Raw genomic sequence first — 22,761 nt, 5'->3', positions numbered from 1 at the left:
TCTCTCCTCCCTTCAGAGAAAGGCACCTCCCTCTTTGAAGACCTGTTCTTTCCACTGGGATCTCACTCACAGAGATCTTTTTGCCAGAGTGTCTTGGCTTTCCATGCCTGAAATACTCTCATGGGCTTTTCAGCCAGATGCGAGTGCCTTTAGGGCTGATTCTGAGGCCAGAGTGCTATTTAGGACATCGCCATTCTATGAGTCTGCTGAGTATCTCACTTCCCATGTTAGATCACTCTCCCCTTTATTTATTCTATCGGTTAGTGTTAGCAGATACTAGACTTGTTTATGTGCTCCCTTTGACTCTTAGTCCTTTCATTATGATCAATTGTGAACTGAAATTGATCACTTGGAATAGTGAGATGGCATTGGCACATGCCACCTTGATGGGATTGAATTGGAATCCCCTGGTATGTTTCCAACTCTACCAATTGGGGCAAGTCAGCCCGAGCATGCCCCAAATTATACATCTCTTCCCTCTCTTATTCCCACTCTTATGTTTAACAGGGATCACATTTCAGTTAATTTTCAACACTTACGAATAACTGTGTGATAATTACAGAATTAAACCAGTCATATTAAGTAGAACAGACAAAAAAAAATACTATGAGGGATAATGTATTAAGTTGTCCATTAGCAGTCAGGGCTATGCTGATCAAGTCACCATTTCTCATAGTGTCCATTTCACTTCAGGAGGTTTCCTTTTTGGTGTTCAGTCAGTTGTCACTGATCAGGGAGAACATATGGTATTTGTCCCTTTGGGACTGGCTTACTTCACTCAGCATGATGTGTTCCAGATTCCTCCATTTTGTTGCAAATGACTGGATTTCGTTGTTTCTTACTGCGGTATAGTATTCTAAAGAATACATATCCCATAATTTCTTTATCCAGTCTACCATTGATGGGCATTTAGGTTGGTTCCAGGTCTTGGCTATTGTGAATTGTGCTGCAATAAACATTAGGGTGCAGACCGCTTTTTTGTTTATCAATTTAAACTCCTTTGGGTAAATTCCAAGGAGTGGGATGGCTGGGTCGAACGGTTTCTGAGGAATCTCCAGACTGATTTCCATTGTGGCTTGACCAGTTTGCATTCCCACCAACAGTGGGTTAGTGTCCCTTTTTCCCCACATCCTCGCCAGCATCTGCTGTTGGTAGATTTCTGTATGTGAGCCATTCTAACCGGGGTGAGGTGAAACCTCATTGTGCTTTTGATTTGCATTTCCCTGATTGCTAGTGACCTTGAACATTTTTTCATGTGCCTGTTGGCCATTTGGATTTCCTCTTTTGAAAAATGTCTATTGAGGTTCTTGGCCCATCTCTTAAGTGGGTTGTTGGTTTTGTTTTTGTGGAGTTTCTTGATCTCTTTGTAGATTCTGGTTATTAACCCTTTATCTGTTGCATAGTTTGCAAATATTTTTTCCCATTCTGTCGGTTGTCTCTTCACTCTCCTGACTGTTTCTTTTGCAGTACAGAAACTTCTCAATTTGATGCAATCCCAATAGTTGATTTTGGCTTTGACTGTCTGTGCCTCCCGGGTCTTTTCCAGAAATTCTTTGCCTGTGCCAATATCTTGAAGGGTTTCTCCAATGTTCTCTAATAACTTAATGGTGTCAGGACGTAGATTTAGGTCTTTAATCCACGTTGAGTGGATTTTTGTGTAAGGTGTAAGGTAGGGGTCTTGATTCATGCTTCTGCACGTGGAAATCCAGTTTTCCCAGCACCATTTATTGAATAGACTGTCCTTGCTCCAGGAATTAGTTTTAGATCCTTGATCAAATATAAGTTGGCTGTAGGTGTTTGGATTGATTTCTGGTGTTTCAATTCTGTTCCATTGGTCTATCCATCTGTTTCTGTACCAGTACCATGCTGTTTTGATTACAACTGCCCTGTAGTATGTCCTGAAGTCTGGTATTGTGATGCCTCCGGCTTTGTTTTTGTTGTACAAGATTGCTTTAGCTATTTGAGGTCTCTTGTGCCTCCATATGAATTTCAGCATCATTTTTTCTAGATCTGCGAAGAATGTCTTTGGTATCTTGATTGGGATTGCATTGAATGTATAAATTGCTTTTGGGAGAATGGACATTTTGATGATGTTGATTCTTCCAATCCATGAGCATGGAAGATTTTTCCATTTTTTGGTATCCTCTTCTATTTCTTTCTTTAAGGTTTTGTAATTTTCATCGTAGAGATCTTTAACGTCCTTGGTTAAGTTTATTCCAAGGTATTTGATTGTTTTTGTAGCTATTGTGAATGGGATTGATCTTAGCAGTCCTTTCTCAGTCATGGCATTACTTGTGTATACAAAGGCTGTTGATTTTTGTGCATTGATTTTATATCCTGCCACTTTGCCAAACTCCTCTATGAGTTCCAATAGTCTCTTAGTAGAGTTCTTTGGATCCTTTAAGTACAGAATCATGTCGTCTGCAAAGAGGGATAGTTTGACTTCTTCCTTCTTGATTTGTATTCCTTTGATTTCTTTTTCTTGTCTGATGGCTCTGGCTAAAACTTCCAGAACTATGTTAAATAGCAGTGGTGAGAGTGGGCATCCCTGCCTGGTGCCAGATTTCAGTGGAAATGCTTCCAACTTTTCCCCATTCAATAGGATGCTGGCTGTGGGTTTTTTATAAATTGCTTTGATTATATTGAGGAATGTTCCTTCTATACCCAATTTGATTAGAGTTTTCATCATGAAAGGGTGTTGAATTTTATCAAATGCTTTCTCTGCATCAATTGAGATAATCATATGGTTTTTCTTCTGCAGTCTGTTAATGTGGTGAATCACATTGATTGATTTGCGAATGTTGAACCATCCCTGCATGCCAGGGATGAATCCCACTTGGTCTGGGTGGATGATTTTCCTGATGTGTTGTTGTATTCTATTGGCCAGAATTTTATTGAGGATTTTTGCATCTATGTTCATCAGGGATATTGGTCTGTAATTCTCTTTCAGTGCTGCATCTTTCTCTGCCTTAGGGATTAAGGTGATGCTGGCTTCATAGAAAGAATTTGGGAGGATTCCCTCTTCTTCGATTGTTCTGAATAGTTTGAGAAGAAATGGGATTAGTTCTTCTTTAAATGTCTGGTAGAATTCAGCAGTGAATCCATCTGGTCCTGGGCTTTTCTTTGTTGGGAGGGCCTTTATTACTGTTTCAATTTCTGTTTCAGTTATGGGTCTATTTAGGTTTTCGATGTCTTCATGGTTCAATTTTGGTAGATTGCATGTGTCCAGGAATCTATCCATTTCTGATAGGTTTTCCTGTTTGCTGGCATACAGGTCCTTGTAGTAATTTCTGATGATTCTTTTTTATTTCTGTGGTGTCTGTTGTTACGTTTCCTTTTTCATCTCTGATTTTATTGATTTGGGTCTTTTCTCTTCTTTTTTTTAGTTAGTTGGGCCAATGGGGTGTCAATTTTGTTTATTTTTTCAAAAAACCAGCTTCTCGCTTGGCTGATTTTTTGTAATGTTTTTTTGGATTCAATCCTGTTAATTTCTTCTCTGGTTTTAATTATTTCTCTTCTCCTTCTAGATTTGGGTTTGGTTTGCTGCAGTTTTTCTAGGTCCTTGAGGTGCGCTGAAAGCTCATTTATTTGGTACCTTTCCAATTTCTTGATGTAGGCACCTATTGCTATAAATTTGCCTCTCAATACTGCTTTTGCTGTATCCCATAAGTTTTGATATGTTGTGTTGTTGTCTTCATTTACTTCCAGAAAGTTTTTGATTTCTCTTTTGATTTCTTGAATGACCCAGTGTTCATTCAGGAGCATGTTGTTCAGTCTCCATGTGTTTGCATACTTTCTGGGGTTTCCTGAGTTGCTAATTTCCAGCTTCATCCCGCTGTGGTCTGAGAAGCTGCATGGTATGATACTAATTCTTTTAAATTTGCTGAGACTTGCTTTATGGCCTAGTATGTGATCAATCTTAGAGAAGGTTCCATGCGCTGCTGAGAAGAATGTGAAGTCTGTAGATGTAGGGTTGAAAGTTCTGTAGATATCTGTTAGATCCGTTTGGACAATAGTGTCAATTAAATCTGCTGTTTCCTTGTTGATCTTCTGTCCAGATGATCTGTCTATTTCTGAGAGTGGAGTATTGAAGTCCCCCAGTACTATTGTATTGGAATCTAAATCTCCCTTTAAGTCCCTTAACATATCTTTTAAATAGACCAGTGCCCTGTAATTAGGTGCATATACATTTATAATAGTTACATCTTCCTGTTGAATTGAACCCTTAATCATTATATAGTGTCCCTCTTTGTCTCTCTTAACAGTTTTTGTATTAAAGTTTATTTTGTCTGATATTAATATGGCTACACCTGCTTTTTTTTTGGTTTCTGTTGGCATGGAATATCTTTCCAACCTTTCACTTTCAGTCTGCATGCCTCTTTGTTAGAGAGATGTGTTTCTTGTAGGCAACAAATAGTTGGGTTGTGTTCTGTGAGCCAGTCAGCCAAACGGTGTCTTTTAACTGAAGAATTCAGACCGTTAATGTTCAATGTGACAATTGATACGTAGTGACTTTGCCCTGCCATTTTCCCGGAAATATTTTCTAGTATATGCTTTGAGCTTCCCATGCTCTTTTACTGGTAGGTGTTCTTCCTTTCCCTTCTTTCATATTGATGGCCGTGTTTCTGTGTTTCTGAGTGTAGCACATCTTTAAGTATCTTTTGCAGGGCCGGACGAGTGGCCACAAAGTCTTTCAATTTCTGTTTGCTATGAAAGGTCTTTATTTCACCTTCATTCACAAATGAGAGCTTGGTAGGATATAATATTCTGGGCTGGCAATTTTTCTCTCTTAGCACCTATGCTATGTCTCGCCATTCCCTCCTAGCTTGTAGGGTTTCTGATGAGAAGTCAGCTGTGAGTCTGATTGGAGATCCTCTGAGAGTAATCTGACGTTTCTCTCTTGCACATTTTAGGATCTTTTCTTTATGTTTCACTGTGGTAAGTTTAATTACCACGTGTCGTGGTGAGGATCTCTTTTGGTCATGTTTATTGGGGGTTCTATGAGCTTCCTGTACTAGGATATCTCTGTCCTTCTCCAAACCTGGAAAGTTCTCTGCTAGTATCTCACTAAAAAGGCCTTCCAATCCTTTCTCTCTCTCCATGCCTTCAGGAACTCCTAGAACTCGAATGTTGGTTTTTTTTAATAGTATCCTGTAGATTCCCAACAATATTTTTTAGGTTTCTAATTTCCTCTTCTTTTCTTTGGTTTGACTGTATGTTTTCCTGTGCTCTATCTTCTAAGTCCGATATTCTCTCTTCTGCTTCACCCATTCTGTTTTTAAGGCTTTCTAATGTGTTTGTCATTTGATCTATTGAGCTCTTCATTTCATTTTGATTTCTCTTGACTATTACACTTTCCTGTTCTACTAGTTTCTGAGTTTCATTTTGACTCTTCCTTAAAATTTCATTTTCACGAGAGAGATTTTCAATCTTGTCCATTAAGGATTTCTGTAGTTCAAGGATTTGCTTTTGAAAGCTTCTAAATGTTCTTATCATAAATTTTTTGAAATCCGTATCTTGCATTTCTTCTATCTCATCATCTTCATACTCTTGGCTTGGGGTGTTTTGCTTATTTGGAGGCATCATAGTGTCATCGTTGATCTTGCTCCCTCTATTTCTGTGTTTGTTACTCGGCATAGTTAATTCTTCTTGCGTCACTGTGCGTTTTTTTTTTTCTTTCTTTTTTTTTTTTTATACTGTGTCCGTGTTAAGTGGACTGCCTGCTGTTGGAGGAGCCTTGGAGGCTTGAGATGGGTGCGGCCTGAGAGCTCTGCCTGGTTCTTCCTGGTTAAGGGTGTGCAAAGGTGACACCCTCAGGTTATGTGTGGTAAATCTCTCTCTTTTTATTTATTTATTTATTTTATTTATTCAGGGGGTAAGTAACACCGCAGGGCAGGGCTGTGCAGAATTGATGGTATTTAGCTTCCAGTCTTTGGCTCCTCTGGACTCCCACTGGGTTGGCTAGGCTACTGAATTGTAGTGACTCAGTTCCTTAACTCTCCCCCATTGATATGTAAATCCAAAGAGGAGTCCTGCTCTTTGTCTCTTGGGAATTCTTCAAGCCTTGCAGCCTTGTAACCTTTGCAAGGTTAGGGGGAAGAGAAACCCCAAAGCTTTTTTTTTTCCTTCTTTCCGGTAGTGAGTTTGCTGCACTTTCCGGCCCCCCTCTAGATTCTGACCCCCGTTTCCCCACCAATGTCTCGGGTTATTGAGCTCACCTCCCCTTCCAGCGCCGATGTGTGGACTCGGAGCCCTGAGCGTCCCAAGTCTCCCCGCTGTTGTCTGTGTGGCATGCACTCCCCTTGGAGCACTGTCGCGCAGACCCTGGGGCTTCTGCGTCTGGGTCCCGCGACTTGGCTTCCGCGCGGTGGGCGACCTTGTTCTCCCAGTAGGTCCTCCGATTCACACCTGCTCCATCCAGAAGGGTTTCCCCTGTATCTTTGTGGGGAATCAAGGCAGGACTGCCTGTTGCTCAGCCACCTACACCCACACCTGAGCAGTTTCTGGACCACTTCCCGCTTGCGAGGTCTCAGGCTTCCTCTTCTCCCATTAGGAAAGTATTAAGGATTCTTTACTTCCATGTAGACTCTGCCCTCTAATGGTGAACAGGGTCCTCTAAACCCACTTGTTGCACAAATGAAAACCCAAGCATTGTCTTCTCCCACAGATGGAGTCTGCTATTGGTTTTGATTTACATTTCCCTAATGGCTAGTGATATTGGGCATGTTCATCTATGTCTTGACAATTGAGATTTCTTCTTCTGAGAAACATCTATTCTGATCATTGCCCATTTCTTACGTGTACATTTTGCTTCTTGTTTGGAGTTTTTCCAGTTCTATATATGTATGTTCTGGCTATCAATCTTTTGTCATAGTCAGAGTTTTCAATGTTTCCTGCCATTCCGTCCATTGTATCTTCACTCTGTTGATTACTTTGTTGTGAAGATGTATCTTAATTTGATATGCTCAAATTTGTATATTTTATTTTTGTTACTTGTGCTTTTGGAATCTTATGCAAACTGTTGTCTCTGCTAATGTTTTACAGTTTCTCATATGTTTACTTAGGTTTTGGGTTTTTTTTTAACATACATAATTTTATTACAAAATTTTTTTAAAAAAAACAACACAGAATGCAACATCCTAACAAAAAATCCAAATTTACAAATGATACTAATTCCTACAACTTTGCTGCGCTACCATACACAAGTCAAGAAATTAAAGAAACCATTAAATATTTAGGAACATTCAACATCAGAAGCTTTAAAATCTAACTGTATGTAGTAGCCCCTCAAAAAGCTACAACCTGCATTTTTTAAAAAAAGTATTTTCTCTACAAAGAATCTTATCAGCTATACAAAAATCTGTACAGTTTTTTTATACTGAAGATAATATTGAGCTGCACTTGAATTCACATTCTTAGCAAAACAACTGCCTGAGCACACACGCACACTCCACACTCATCATTACAGGATAGCCATTTATTCTTCATCTTCATCCTCTTCCTCATCATCTTCATCTTCTTCTTCTTCCTCTTCTTCCTCCACATCTTCAGGTTAATTCTTCTTGTTTGAGCCTGTGGGCCTACCAGGGCCCTTCTTTCCCGCTTCACTTTTGCCCTTGGCACGGTATGCAGCAATATCCTTTTCATATTTCTCCTTTAGCTTAGCTGCTTTCTGTTCATATGGTTGTTTATCTTTGGCTGAGTGTTCAGACCGCATCTCACCCAATTTTTTTGCAGTGTCCCCAATGGACAGGCCAGGGTGTTCACTTTTGATCTTTGGGCGATGTTCAGAGCAAAAGAGAAAGAAGGCAGATGGTGGTCTTTTAGGAGCATTGGGATCCTTTTTCTTTCCCTTCTTATCACCCTTGGGAGGAACGTAATTTTTCATCTCCCTGTCATAACGAGCTTTTTCACTTTTTGCCATATCTTCAAACTTGGACTTTTCCTTTGCAGACATGGTCTTCCATCTCTCCGAGCATTTCTTAGAGAATTCTGCGAAATTGACCGAAGAGTCAGGGTGTTTCTTCTTGTGCTCTTCCCGGCACGCCTGCACGAAGAAGGCATAGGAGGACATTTTGCCCCTTGGCTTGTTGGGGTCTCCTTTACCCATGACGACGGAACGGCGGCCACCTGGTGTGAGTTGTTCCTCAGACTCCCGCAGAGCGGCCAGATCTGACGGCATTGCTTCCTTCCCTCAGCTCCGGCATGAACTCAGGATGTGAGGGCGATCTGGCTGCGACATCTGTCACCCCATTGATCGCCAGGGTTGATTCGGCTGATCTGGCTGGCTAGGCAGGTGTCCCCTTCCTCCCTCACCACTCCATGTGCGTCCCTCCTGAAGCTGCGTGCTGGGTCGAAGAGGACGACCTTCCCCGCTAGAGGAGGACCGGTCTTCGGTCAAGGGTATACGAGTAGCTGCGCTCCCCTGCTAGAACCTCAAAACAAGCTCTCAAGGTTTTGGTTTTATATTTAGACTTTTAATTAACCTTGAGTTGCTTTTACATAGTGTATGAGGTGTTGGGGTATCTTTTCAGGCTTCTACATATGGATAATCACTTTCCTTTAAACCATTTGCTAAGGGGATTCTTCTTTCTCCTGTTTGTTTTCTTTCCTTTATTAAATAGGGGTTGGCTGTAGAAAAGTCAGTTTATTTCAGCTGCCTATTTTTTCCATTGAACTATGTGTCTGTTTTTCCAACAGTGCTAACACTGCTTCTATTTTTTTTAAGATTTCTTTATTTGAAAGGCCAGATGCTTCTTCCAAGTCTCTCATGTGGGTGCCAGCACCCAAGAACATGGTCCATCTTCCACCAATTTCCCAGGTGCATTAGTAGGGAGCTGGATTGGAAGTGGAGAACCTGGTCTTCGAGCAACAACATATGGGATACATGCACAGCAGGACAAGGCATTAACCTACTACACCACAGCATCAAACCCTTCCTTATTTACTTCTGCTGTGATCTTTCATTATTCACTTTTCTACTGCCCCACAACTTGACTCATTCCTGTATTTTTTTTTTCTGGGTCCTGGAGGATGGTAGTAGGTTGCTTCTGGGATATCTTTTTTATGTTAGTAGGTGCTTGGTAATCTAAAATCATAGTTTTTACTTTCTATATTTCTCTGTTAATCACGAGGACCTTCTAGATGACAGCAGAAAATGCTAGCAGAAATGAGGATATATTAATTTGCTAAGAAAATACCACAGAGAATATGATTTAAATCATGGAATTTTACTTCTCAGAGTTGTAGAGCTTGAAAATATCAGATCAAGGTGCTAATAGGCTCGATTTTTCCAGAAGCCCTTCTCTGATGTGACAGACACATCTATCATTTGATCTGCTTAAAAGCACTTTCTTCAGGTAGAGTTATGTTGGTGGTTAGCACTTCAGTGTTTGAGTTTTAGGGAGGCACATTTCAGTCCACAACAGCAAAGGGGCCCTGTGGTCTACTTCAATGACAGCCATCTCTGCGGAGGATAGAAAGTTTGAAATCAGCATTAGGATTTCTCACATTATTACTGTCAGTGCTATCTCCATCTAATGTGCATTCATGTACACACAAACAAAACTACCTGTACACATAAACACATTCAACAGTGGAAATGCCTGATGGTTGTGTACAGATAACATCAATATAATAATCCATAAGATGGCCTATTAGCAGACATTAAAAGAGAATTAGAAAGAATGACAACAAAATCTGCAGTTACCTATATTTATGTCTATATGTATGATATTCAGTATTTATAGTTGCTAAAAGATGAATACTGATGTGTGGAAATAAAAGCTAAACCTTACCTTGCAATATTGCAGCCTAGTCTACATGAAAGATGTCTTCCTAAAACCTTTCCCTGGGCCCACTCTGTGGCATAGTAGATTAAGCATCCACCTGCAGCACCAACATCCCACATGGGCACCAGTTTGAGTCCCTGCTCCTGCACTTCCAATCCAGCTCTTTGCTAATGGCCTAGGAATGCAGTGGAATATGCCCTGAGTGCTTGGGCCCCTGCACCCATGTGAGAGACCTGGAGGAAGCTGCTGACTCCTGGCTTCTGGCACCTGGCTTCAGATCGGCCCAGCTCCAGCCATTCTGGCCATTTAGGGGTGAACCAGTGGATAGCAGACCTCTCTTTCTCTTCCTCTCTATATCTGTCACTCTGCCTCACAATAAAGAAATACATTTTTTAAAAACTTTTCCCTTTTTAAATTTCTTAATTGTTTTAAAGATTTATTTATTTATTTATTTACAAGTCGAGTTACAGACAGAGAGGAGAACCAGAGAGAAAGAGAGAGGTCTTCCATCTGATGTTCACTCCCTAATTGATTGCAACTGCCATAGCTGTGCTGATCCGATGCCAGGAGCCAGGAGCTAGTTCCAGGTCTCCCAGATCGGTACAGGGGCCCAAGGACTTGGGTCATCTTCTACTACTTTGCCAGGCCATAGCAGAGAGCAGGATCAGAAGTGGAGCAGCTGAGTATTGAACCGGCCCCCATATGGGATGCTGGAGCTTCAGGCGAGGGTGTTAACCTGCTCCACCACAGCACCAGTCCAACATTTTAAATTTCTGATACTCTAAAGTAGCAAAGGACTGCATTACATCTAGGAAAGATGTATTTAAAAATTATAAATCTAGTGCATTTTAGCAGAAGTCCTAACAAATACTTCTGATTTTCTCAACATTATGTATAAATAAATGATAGAATGAGTCATTGTCAGATTAATAGAAGGAGTTTGAGAGGATTGTCTCTCTTTCAAATGTGTTGAATAGTTTGAGAAGCATTAGTTCTTTAAAAGACTTGTAGAATTCAATAGTGAGGCTGTCTGATCCTGGACTTTTCCTTGTTGGGAGGGTCTTTATTACTCATCCAATCTCTGTCTTGGTTTTTGATTTGTTTAGCTTTTCTATGTGTCTTCATGACTCAATTTAGGTATATTGTGTATGTCCAGGAATCTGTTGATTTTTCCTCTAGGTTTTCCAATTTGTTAACCATCACAACAGATGCCCGCATCATATATTGCAGTGCTAATCTGAGTTTTGGGTACTCCACTTCCAAATCAGTTTCATGTTAATATCCCTGGGAAGCAATGGATAATAGCTCAAATTCTTTCCTTCTTGTCATCTAATTTGGAGAACTGTAACCTCAATGGGGACTTGAAACCTGGTCTTGCACAGTGGTAGCCATATAGAAAGTGAACTAGCAGATGGGAGATCTCTCTGCTTCTCTTTCCTTCTCTCTTTGTCTCTGTGTCTCTCTGCCATTTTTTATCATATTAAAATATTTAATTACTTATTTGAAAGAGTTACAGAGAGAGGGAGAGACAGAAATCTTCCACCACCTAATTCATTTTTGAGATGACTTTAATAGCCAGAGTGTGGCCAGGTTGAAGCCAGGAGCTTTTCCTCCGATGTGCGTGGCAGCATCCCAGCCACTTGGGCCAACTTTCCCTGCTTTTTCAGTCCATTGGTAAGGAGCTGGATCAGAAATGGAATAGCTGGTACTTGAACTGGTGCACGTAGAGGATGCCAATGTAACAGATAGCAATTTTGTCCACTGCACCACAACCACCAGCTCCTCTTTCTGCCTTTCCAATAAATAAATCTTTTGAAAAAGAATTTAAGGTAGTAAAAGTAATCATGACTGAGCAATGACAAATTTATTGAAGTGATCGACTTTCTTAAAGGTCTATTTATGAATTTGAAAGGCAGCACTAGAAAGAGAGAGTGGGAGAGATGGATCTTCCTCCTGGTTTGTTCGCTCCTCAAATGGCTGCAGTGACTGTGGCTAGGCCAGACTGATATCAGGAGCCAGGGGCTTCTTCCAGGTCTCTCACATGGGTGCAGGAGCCCCAATATTTGAGTCACCCTGTGCTGCTTTTCCAGACACATTAGCAGGGAACTGGATCCGTTTGGAGCATTAATGTCTATGATACTCTCCTTGCAGTTGAAGGATTTAGAATCCATTTCAATTATGGGTGGGCCAAGTACAACAGCTCCCAATTGTCCAAGGTTTGGATTAGATGGGTTCTGAGAAATTTTGTTAAAATAGTTATTAATCATAACTCTCAGTTTAAGCTTTTCTTACCAAATTTTCATGTTTGCTGATGTTTATATCTATGGGAAAATTGGGTCTCTGGATTGCAACCAATGAAAGCATCCAGACTAACAGTAATAAGGTCAACAGTCAGCAGAATGATGTCCAGCTGAACTGAAATAGCTTTTCTTATTTGGTAGAGGGGTTACCTCCTGCATTATACTGACATACTGACATAGACAGTAGATATTGGAGCCTGTCTCTTCTGCCAAATGGAGAATGCCGCATTTTGATCCATCATATATATATTTATATATTATAATATATATTATATATTTCTATACATAATATAGAATTACATATAATTATCATAAATATATAATATATAATTATATATAAATATTATATATGAATTTATTTATATATAAATATATAATTATTTCTGATCCAGCTCCATACCAATGGATTGAAAAACCAGTGAAAGATGGTCCAAGTGCCTGGGTTGCTGCCACACACATTGGAGGAGGAGCTCCTGGCTTCAACCTGGCCACACTCTGGCTATTGAAGTCATCTCAATAATATATATATATGATATATATAATAGTTATAATAAATTATATAATATTATCTGTTTATAATTATTATATATTATATAATATATGATAAAGCATAATATATTTTATATATGAATATATTTATATACATAAATATATATAAATAAATGTAAATATATATATATATAGAATTTATTTACGTATTTGACAGGTGTACTTACAGACAGTGAGAGGAAGAGACAGAGAGAAAGGTCTTCCATATGCTCATTTACTCCCCTAATGACTGCAATGTCTGCAGCTGGGCCAATCTGAGCTAGGAGCTTCCAGGTCTCCCACATTTTGGCAGGGACCAAAGCACTTGGAACAGCTTCTACTGCTTTCCCAGGCTATTGCAGAGAGATGGATGGGAAAAGGAGAAATGGGGACTAGAACTGGTGCTCATATGGGGTGCCAGCATTGCAAGTAAAGGATTACACCACTGCACCACAGTGCTGGCCCCAGTCTATCCTTTATTAAGGAGATCTCAGTAATCATGTTCAGGTATTGCTGTCCTATATTCATGGCCAAAGTCCTAGCAGACAACATGGTTTGGAGAATCGTAAGCACAAGGTGTGTAGGAGACTTCATTTCTCATACAGCACAGTTAATAACAAGGTTCCAAGAGGGGAAATTACTTGCATCATAGTCTTTGAGAACTAATGGACATCACAGGTGATCTAAAGAATTTAGAAGGTTTGTGAGCCCCTAGAGTGAAAAAGTCACTGGGAGCACAAGGACAGTGCCTAGAGTTTATTTTGATGGATTTTAGCCCCTTTCATTGGAGGGAGGCCCAAAGAAGCTGGACTGATTAGTAAACCTCAGAAGTGTCTTTTCAAGGTGAAGGCAAACTGAGACTGAGGGGTTTTTGGAAAAACGTTGAACAAAAGACATTTCCCACACGTGGTTAAGACACATCATTTATCTACTGATTTTCATCAGATCTGTTAACATTAGGTATAAGGTACAGTGGACATGGTGGATGGCATATAGCAATATGATTTTAGTAATATATCATGAGGTGCTTTTTTTAAATGGATTTAGCAGGTAAAATTGGGCTACCTAATGGGATGTAGCTGGAATAATCACCTTTTTGTTAAATAAATCTGAGGTAATAAATGTTAGTGTATGAAGACATTGAGTTTTCTTTTATTGGGCCTTCTTGGTTATTTTAATCTGGGATCTGCAAATTCTCATTTTCTTTATTTTATTCCTCATCATGTCGGACCAACTCTGCTGCTTTGGGGATTTTTTTAGTACATCTGATATTTGGAAATTTAGACAATAGTATAGTTAAAATGAGATGTACCAAGTAAAGTATTTATTTTTATTCTGATACATATTTTGGAATTCTTCTAAAATTCCTATTGAGTATCCTTGTTAAATTTAGTTGCATCCCAGGTTAAGACTTATTGGAGGCAGGCTCCATGGCTCAATAAGCTAATCCTCCACCTGCGGTGCAGGCACACCAAGTTCTAGTCCTGCTGGGAGAGCCAGATTCTGTCCCAGTTGCTCCACTTCCAGTCCAGCTCTCTGCTATGGCCCAGGAGTGCAATGGAGGATGGCCAAAGTGCTTGGGCCCCGTACCTGCATGGGAGACCAGGAGGAAGCACTTGGCTCCTGGCTTTGGATCAGTGCCATGTGCCAGCTGCAGCACACTGGCCGCAGCGGTCACTAGGGGGTAAACCAACAGAAAAAGGAAGACCTTTCTCTCTGTCTCTCTCACTGTCCACTCTGCCTGTCAAAATAAAAAATAATTTTTATAAAAAGACTTATTGGAGCCACTTTAGTGATTACACCCATGAAACTTTGTTAATAAATGCAAATAGAACCTGGGAAAATTGATGTATATCTTATGCTGTAGAGACTTAAGATTGAACATCTTTTTTATCTTTTTTAATTATATAATTTAAAAACAAATTTTAGATTTTTTTTTTTACTTTACTAAGTCACAGCTCTGGCCCCATTAATATGACTTAACAATGTTTTTTCCTCTAAGACTTATCTCTATTGTTTCAGTTAACTGCATGCCTTTTCTTTACATTCAGATTCCCTCAGCTGTCAAAGCTTATTCATCTTAATTCTGTTGTTCCTATTTCCCTCCCTTTTATTCTGTCCCTAGGCTAATTGAGATCATGATTCTCCATTCCTTCTGTGTGGTGTCACAGTAGGCTTGAAGTGTTCTTTTTCTCTTCTGATTTCTAAAGAAAGAAATTATGTATTCCCCCAGTTTAGATATTTTAATAATGCACTCTAAACAAAGGTTAAATGTTCTTAATTTGACAAGAATTTTCAGGGCCAGTGGTGTGGCATAGTGGGTAGAGCCACCACTTGCAGTGCTGGCATCTCATATGGATCCAGATCTCTGCTATAGCCTGGGAAAGCAGTAGAAGATGGCCCAAGTCCTGGGCCCCTGCACCCATGTGGGAGACCTGGAAGAAGCTCCTTGCTCCTGGCTTTGGATTGGCACAACTCTGGCCATTGCAGCCAACTGGGGAGAGAACCAGTGGATGGAAGACCCCTCTCTCTTCTCTGCCTCTCTCTGTGCAACTCTGACTTTCAAATAAATAAATAAATCTTTTAAAAAAAGATTTTTTTCTAATTTTAGATTTGTTCTACTTCATTGCCACTTCAGGGTGTGTGTAAGGAGTGCATATCCAGTTTTTCTATTTTGGAATTTGGGGATTTTGTATTAGCTCTGCTGTGTATTCATTTTTCTTGAGCATTGGTGATATCTTCTCCTTAGTTGTATTAAGAGAGAGAGCAATAGCCCTCATGTCTTTTTAGGTAAGTAAGACATATTAAAAACAGAGCATTCAGTATACATTCATAGTAGTTTGACTTGTTCAATTGATTTACGTGACCTCCCTTGGACATTCTTGGTCTCTGCTGTACAACTTTCTATACTCATTAATTCTTTGATATTCTCAAATCCAGAAAATGAATGACTCAACAGCTGTGTTCCTGTATTTGCTGGGATTCAGGGTAAGAAGCAAAGTGGAGGTGTTCAGGAATCTAAAGTTACATGCTACATAGCAAAGCACATCATTTCCTATACAAAGTGACTGGGAAATCCAGAATCTTTTGCACACATATTGGATCCTGAACTATTACTGACCTATTCAGTAAGATTTTAATGTATTTATTTTCTGTGTGTGTGTTTGTATTTCTAAATAAACTCTGCTGGGCTACTTAACATTAACATGTATTGCAGAATTCTTTCATCAGTTTTTACTTTTAAAAAGTTTCTCTTTCAGTTTTATGGGAGAGGGTAGAAGTTTCCTGCTATGTAACTGAAAGTTCATTCATTCATTAAAGTTAAAAATATTTGTTGCAAATTGGTAGAATACTATTAATTCTCATGTGATTTACATGAAACTAAATACATTCTCTATTTTGTTTTGCTTAAAATTTCTGCATGTGTGGACTTCTTTTTTCCTTCTTGCCCCAAATCCCTTTGTGTATTGGGATGGCAAATGGGTTTTACACTGGAGAAAACATGTTATTTTGGCAAAGAAGTACTTAGCCTTCCTGCTTCAAGTATTCAAATATTGCATTGGAAATCAGTATATTTGTTTACTGTACAAATGTCCTTCATACAATTTTGTAATCTTCTGGGATGGGAGAGGAAGCAGGAAATAGGAGGATTATGGGTGGGAGGGATGTTTTGGGGGAGGGGAAGCCACTGTAATCCAAAAGCTGTACTTTGGAAATTTATATTTATTAAAAAATTAAACAATTTTGTAATCTTCATCTTCCTTTTTATTTCATCCTTTTTTTAAAAAAATTCATTTATTTTACTTGAAAATCAGAGTTACACAGAGAAGGAGAGAGAGAGAGCAGTCTTCCAACCGCTGGTTCACTCCCCATTTGGCCACAATGGCTGGAGCTCTGCCAATCCAAAGCCAGGAGCCAGCAGCTTCTTTTGGGTCTCCTATGCAGGTGCAGGAGCCCAAGGGCCTGGGCCATCCTCTACTGCTGGATAGTAAGTCTTACTTGCCTAAAAAGATGGATAGTAATTTGAGTAGCCAGGACTTGAACTGGCACCCAATTGGAATGTCAGCACTGCAAGCCACAGCTCTACTTGCTACTCCACAGCATCGGCCCCCTAAATTCTTATGAGTATTGCTACACGATTGGAATTTATAATTGATAATGCTGAACAATTGAAACTGTCTTATTTACAATTGTAGGACTGGATATGGCAGTTCTACTTGAAGTAAAGTATGTAGCCTGCTTATTGTATGATTTTCGGAAAAGCATGTATTTATATATAACAGCAGATCTGTTAATCATTTAAAAGTGAATTGTCATGATTACCCAGATGTAAAGAATGCAATATGTGCTAATGAGTTAGCAGTCACAGACATTTAGAATTAGAGGGATTTTAGAACTTTTTCAATACTGCAGTTTTTATGAAAAACTAATAATTTTTTTTATTTGACAGGTAGAGTTATATACAGTGAGAAATCAGAAAGGCCTTCCTTCCATTGGTTCAGTCCCCAGATGGCTGCCACAGTTGGAGCTGTGCCCATCCAAAGCCAGGAGTCAGGTGCTTTCTCCTGGTCTCCCATTCGGGTGCAGGGCCCAAGCACTTGGGCCATCCTCTACTGCCTTCCCGGGCCATAGCAGAAAGCTGGACTGAAAGAGGAGCAACCAGGACTAGAACACTTTGCCCATAAGGGATACCAGCACCACAGGTGGAGAATTAACCAAGTGAGCCACGGCGCTGGCCCCCGATAAATTTACTCTTAACAAAATATCAAAATATCTTATTTAGTATAAAGTTAGTAGTGAAAAGAGACTACCTTGTTGAACACAGAAATTTGAGATTATATTTCTTGGTATTAATTTGCATCTTAAGGCTTATTGCCTAGTTTATTTCAATATTTCAATCTAATATTACTAATAATATCTTGTACTTAGTGGTTCACTGTGTGCCAGACAATATTCTTTTGATTTTTTAAAAGATTTATTTATTTATTTATTTGGAAGTCCGAGTTACACAGATAGTGAACAAGAGGAAGAGAGAGAGTTCCTCCATCTGCTTTTTCACTCCCCAGATGACCTAAAAGGTCAGAGATATGCCAATCTGAAACCAGGAGCCAGGACCTCTTCAGGGTCTCCCATGCAGATTCAGGGGCCCAAGGACTTGGGCCAACTTCCTACTGCTCTCCCAGGCTATAGCAGACAGCTGAATGGAAAATGGAGCAGCCTGGACTTGAACCGGCCTCCATATGGGATGCCCCCACTGCATGCAGTGGCTTTACTAGCTACACCACAGCACTGGCCTCAAGACAATGCTCTAAAATGATGCATTAATTATTCCCAAATATTGAAAAGTGGCATGGTACACATTTGAATGTGTTGTTTTGTACTAGTTGTAGAAACAGTTTAAAATATATTTATATTTAAAAATGTAAGCTTTGATCTAAAGGTTTACTTTCCCTTAAGGTGCCTGTTTGGAAACTGAGAGATCATTGAAGTCTCAAGATAGAGTACAACTGATCTTATCCAAGCCTCCTTTATCACATGAGGATGCTAAATGCCAAGCCCAGAGAAGTAAAGTGAATTGTTCAAGGTCACATAGGTAAGTTGTGGCAGGGATAATTCTGTATTAGCATTAGGTATCCTGATACATAGGCCACTGTTCTGTCAATTTTGTACTCCTTCTGGAGTTAAAGATTCTAAGTTGTGGAAAATTGAATTTGGAAATTTAGTGGTTGCTATGTTGTTATGGTGAGAAATTTCTGTGTATAGCTATGAGTTGCTTAAATTTTATTCAATATATTTTTCTAGTATGTTTGCTATTTATTTGAAATGTATAACAAATAGCTTCATCTATTTGCCAAAAGAATTTTTAAAGATTTATTTATATTATTTGAATGTCAGAATTACACAGAGAGAGAAGGAGAGGCAGAGAGAGTGGTCTTCCATTCACTGGTTCACTCCACAGTTGGCCTCCATGGCTGGAGCTGTGCTGACTGGAAGGCAGGAACCAGGAGCCTCTTCCTGGTCTCCTATGCAGTTGCAGGGGCCCAAGGACTTGTACCATTTTATAGTGTTTCCCAGGCCATAGCAGAGAGCTGGATAGGAAGTGGAGCAGCCAGGTCTTGAACTGATGCCCCTATGGAATACCAGCACTGCAGGTGGCAGCCTCACCCACTATGCCACAGTGCCAGCCCTTGCCAAAAGAATTTATAGAAGCTATTCCATATATACACTTCACAATTATTTAGTTACTTGACATGAACTATCCCTGCATATTTGAAAATTTTGAATGGTATCACTTGGGTTTTAAGAATGTTATATTTTAGGTCTCTTAATATTTTTAGTGATGATGTTTTAAAGGCCCTTCCTGTTTTATGAAAAATGATAAGGATTTTGTTTTACAATGGCCATAGTATTACTACTTAAAGCAATAGATTAAATAACACTTTTAAACAAAGTCATTTAATACTGAATTCTAACACACTGGTATATTTTAAAGTGAGAAACTGGATTTCTTTCAGATATTCTAAAGAAGAATGATAATCAAAATTGAAGACATCTACAGTTTTTAATCACTTGTTTTAAATATTGGTCATAATGGTCCAATTTTGAGTTTAATTTTAATTAGCTTTTAAATGATTCAATATGTTTTATAGAAAAAATTCGGAGAACATAATTATATACTCAACCTCCCTCCCTTCTTTTTCCTTCTTTGTCATTTTTTTTAGCTTATGAAATGACATTTTCAGTTTACATTACATTAAAAACGGTTGTTGAATCAAGGGACAAGTTTAACAGGCAAAAAGCAAAAAGATCGTAATTTAGAGGGAATACAGACAATGGCTCTAAACAATATTTGAATATCACATCTAAACAATATTTGAATAAATTGATAAATATTTTAATTTCTCCTACTAAAATGCTCAAAGTCTTTAATTATTTATCAAATATTAGTGCAAAATTATGGATTTAAATGATCCCAAAAAGTGATGAATTTTTGTGTAATAAAGTCCAATTTTTGTCAAGGCTTTTTGACAGTCTCACAGAAAACTTATGTTTGTGAATGGGAAGAATAATACCAAAATATCCATACTACCAAAAGCAATTTGCAAATTCAATGCAATCCCAATCAACATACCAACGATGTTCTCAGAGCTAGAAAAAATGATGCTAAAATTCACATAGAAACATGAGAGATGCTTAACATCTAAAGCAATATTATAAAGCAAAAAAAAGCTGGAGACATCACACCATATTTTAAGACATATTACAGGGGTCAGCACTATGACAAAGCAGGTAAAGTCACCGTCTGCAGTGCTGGCATCTCATATGGGTGCCAGTATGTTTCCCAGCTGCTCCACTTCTTATACCCCTCTCTGGTATAGCCTGAGAAAAAAGTAGAAAATGGCCAAAGTCTTTGGGCCCCTGCACCTGCATAGAGACCTGGAAGAAGCTCCTGACACTTGGATTCAGATCAACAGAGCTCCGGCCATTGTGGCCATTTGGGGAGTAAACCAGTGGATGGAAGACCTCTCTCTCTCTCTGCCTCTACCTCTCTGTAACTCTGCCTTTCAAATAAATATACTGCAAAAAAAAAAAAAAAGAAGAAGAAGTGTTAGCACTGATATAATAACAGACACATAGTTCAATGGAAAAGACTTGGTAGCATAGAAATAAACCCAAATTTCTACCAGCAACTCATATTTAACAAAGGAACTAAAATGAACTGGAGAAAGAAGAATCTCTTTCACAAGTGGTGCAGAGGAACTTGATTATCCATATGTAGAAGCCTGAAAAGAGACTCCAACATCTCTTACACTATGTGAAAGTGAACTCACAGTGAATTAAAATGTAATCATAAGACCCAAACCCAAGTAAACATAGGGAAACTCTAAATATTGTCAACACACAATAGCTTTTGGGTAAGATTCCAATAGCAATAGTCACAAAAATAAAAACAGAGACATTTGAGTATATCCAACTAAGATACTTCTTCACAACAAAGTAAACATCAGAGTGTAGATACAATGAACAGATGGCAGGAAAAATTAAAACTCTGAATGTTTACAGATTTCCAGAACATTTACATGAATTGGAAAAACTCCAAAAAATACAGTGAAGAAACAGGCAAGGATCTGAATAGACATTTCTCAGAAGAAATGTAAATGGTCAAAACATGTGAATATGCCCGATGTCACTAGCCATTATGTAAATATAAATCAGAACACCATATCAGTCTCCAACACCTGTGGGAGAATACAACACTCAGGTGTTTGTGTGTGCAGCAAGTGGGTTTAGAGGACCCTGTTCACCTCTGGAGAGCAGAGTCTACAGGGAGGTAAAGAAACCTTACTGCGCAGGGGCATGCTAATCTTCTCTGTATCGTTCCAATTTTAGTATATGTGCTGCTGAAGCGAGCACATGTGCTGCCGAAGCGAGAAAGAGATGAAAAGAATTTATCTCAACTAGCCACTAATATTCAAGAAACAAGGTCTTCAGGAAAGCCAACTCAACTGACATTTTCATGTCATTGTTAAATAAAGGAAAAATTATCTAGGTTCAGCAATACGTAGTTTATAAGAGAAAGACTACAGAGTAATTTCCTTGGCATAGAAATAACTTTGTCTTTTTTTTTTTTTATCTATGAGGGCTTGCTATCACCACCACACACCCACATCCCATATACAAATGTCTGGCTTGAGTGGTAGCTTCTCTGCTTTGAGGCAAGTTTCTGCTAGTGTGCACCCTGGGAGGAGACAGAGGATGGCAGAAGTGCTTGGGTCCCTGCACCCAAATGGGACATCCAGAATGAATTCCCAGTTCCTGGTTTTGGCTTGGTCAAGCTTTGGCTATTGCAAGTGTCTGGGGAGTGAAGCAGTGGTTCCCTCTTCCTGTCACTCTGCCTTTCAAATCAATAACTGTTGTTGGTAATGACTAATAATGATATTCACTGATTGTCAAATTTTGAATCTATTAATTATAGACAATTTCTCTTTGTATTTTTAAACTTTCATAATGTTCTGTAGCCAATTTCATCACTAGAAATAAAAACTTTTCCTCAAAAAAAAAAAAAGAAACCTTACTGCTTTCCTAATGTGCTTATTAAGTTCTTGACCAGCGCCTGTTAGTCTTGCCACAAACTTTCTAGTCTTGCTACTTTCCTTCTTCTTCTTCTTCTCTGTGACTTGTAAAATAGTATACATTCTATATACTGTGGATACTTTTGATTTATTTTATTCCTTCGGTCTCCTATGAAGTTCCTCCACAAAAGCACAGCCCTCAAAATATTCATTCATTTATGCAGTCTGCAGATTTCATGAGCTACTAAATTCCAAGTAGTATGTTAAAGGCAAGATCTGGGCCTAAGAGAAAAGTGGTCTAAATTCTGTGCCTAGAAGAGGATTTGGGACATAGTAGAACTTCAGTGAAGTGCTATGTGAATGACATGCACTCATTAAATGAGTAATCTAAAGCATACACTTCATTTAAGCAACACAGCAGCCCTACTCACCTCAGGTAGAGCAATTGAGAGGAATAATGTGAACAAAAATAAGACATCAATAAGTTGAATAATAACAGAGAAAAAACAAAATGAGATAGATGCCAACATTACTGAGCTATTTTTGAGGAATTAAATTGATAGAGGGGCTGGCATTGTGGCCAAGTGGGGAAAGCTGCAATCTGTGAGGCCAGCATAACATCTGAGTTCCACTTTGAGTTTAGGAATCTCCACTTCCAATTTAGCTCACTGCTAAACACCTGGGAAACCAGCAGAAGATGGACGAAGGACTCAGGTCCTTGCCACTCATGTGGGAGACTTGGATGAAGCTCCTGACTCCAGCATGCCCCAGGCTCAACTGTTGAAACTCTCTGGGGTGTGAGCCAGCAGATGAAAGCTATCTATGTCTTTCCCTCTCTCTCTAAATCCACCTTTCAAATAATAAAGATTTAATAAACAAATTAACTGATTTCAAAATACACAAAAACATGAACAATACTATATCATTTTTATGCCAAACTGATAAAAAATAACAAATGCTAGAGAGCACATGGGAAAAGAAAACCACCATATATGGTAGGTGAAAACACAAGTTAGTACAGATGTTATGCAGAACAGTATGGTCATTCCTTAAAAAGGATAAAAATTG

At 39.0% G+C, this 22,761-nt stretch overlaps 2 pseudogenes; both read right to left on the bottom strand.

Annotated features, from left to right (window-relative positions):
• Window positions 1-7,552: 7,552 nt before the first annotated feature.
• LOC138847930 (high mobility group protein B2 pseudogene) lies at window positions 7,553-8,110 on the bottom strand (annotated as a pseudogene).
• Window positions 8,111-20,966: 12,856 nt separating this feature from the next.
• LOC138847931 (U6 spliceosomal RNA) lies at window positions 20,967-21,034 on the bottom strand (annotated as a pseudogene).
• Window positions 21,035-22,761: the final 1,727 nt, after the last annotated feature.

The sequence above is a fragment of the Oryctolagus cuniculus genome, unplaced genomic scaffold (assembly GCF_964237555.1).
Source record: "Oryctolagus cuniculus unplaced genomic scaffold, mOryCun1.1 SCAFFOLD_75, whole genome shotgun sequence".
Taxonomy (NCBI): domain Eukaryota; kingdom Metazoa; phylum Chordata; class Mammalia; order Lagomorpha; family Leporidae; genus Oryctolagus; species Oryctolagus cuniculus.
The sequence above is the reverse complement of the archived record's forward strand: the minus strand, read 5'-3'. Positions and strand labels throughout refer to the sequence as shown.